Here is a 1,352-nt window from a genome sequence, read left to right as displayed (position 1 = left end):
TATATAAATTTTAACATTAAATAAAAATTTTTAGTAAGATTATTTTTCAATATCAATATATATTAATTGTTATACATATTAACAGTGGTAAGATTTTTTATTTAATGTTAAAATAATATATATTGATATCAAAAAATTAATAGTAAATATAAAAATAATTGTTAACAAAAATTTTAGTAAAATCACAATTTAATAATAAAAAATTATTGAAGGGTCTTAGAAATTAGAAAAAATAATTTAATTATTAAATTTTTTAAAAATATTTTGGTAAAAATACAATTTAATCAATAAAAAAATAATTTAATATTTTAGTNATGTATAACAATTAATATATATTGATATTGAAAAATTAACAAAAATTTTGGTAAAATTATAATTAATAATTAAAAAAATTATTGAAGGGTATCTTAGAAAAAATAATTTAATTATTAAATTTTTTAAAAATATTTTGGTAAAAATACAATTTAATCAATAAAAAAATAATTTATTAAAGGATATTTTAGTAAGTAAAATTAATGACAAAAAATAAAATTTTTGTTAAAGGGTATTTTTGTTAAAAAGTAATTTATTTTTCCTTGAAAAATGGATAAAGTTAAAATGAGTTAACACAAAAAAATTAAAATGGATTAAAGAGGAAGTTTTTTAAAAGTTATAAGGGAGGAGAATGTACATTTTATAAATAGAAGAGAGGGAAATATTATTTTAGCATCTCACAAGAGAGGGAAGTAGAATTTTCTCATTTTAAATTGTTAACTCTGTTAGAAAAATTGCATTGTCTGTGTTATTGATTTAATGCTCATCATTCTTTCTTTTTTTATTATTGTTAAATTTTGTTTTTTATTGATAAATAGCACCGTCTATATTACTGATTCATTGCTCAATTTAAGACATATAACTTGGTGCATTATAATTCTTGTATGGATTTGCTATCCGAATATCTGCACAATTTGTTAAGGTTTATACAATCATAGCTAGTACCTTAATTATTTGTTGCTATGTATTGGTACTTGCTATAGAGCTAGTTCATATTACAAGTTTTTAACTTACGCTTAACCTACAGCTAGAATTTTATTTGGTTTTTTAACACTACATTTTTTTCACTTCTTGTTGTCTCTCATTCGTTGTGAGCCCCAACTTGAATTTTTGCAATGAAGCCTTCCATGTTCAAAGTGTAAGATATGCTTAAGACTATTTTTGCATACAAAATAAATGTTACTTGATAATCTCTAATGAATATAACTTATTACAGGATGAACTGGAGATTATTTTGAAGCAGTTGGAAAAGAAAAGAGGTTATTACGGAAGGATCATACTCCTCAAAAACAAAGCAAGTGAAGAGTGGATAGTGCTCA

Source organism: Arachis ipaensis, chromosome B09, assembly GCF_000816755.2.
Source record: "Arachis ipaensis cultivar K30076 chromosome B09, Araip1.1, whole genome shotgun sequence".
In the NCBI taxonomy this organism is placed as follows: Eukaryota; Viridiplantae; Streptophyta; class Magnoliopsida; order Fabales; family Fabaceae; genus Arachis; species Arachis ipaensis.
Note: the sequence above shows the minus strand (reverse complement) of the source record.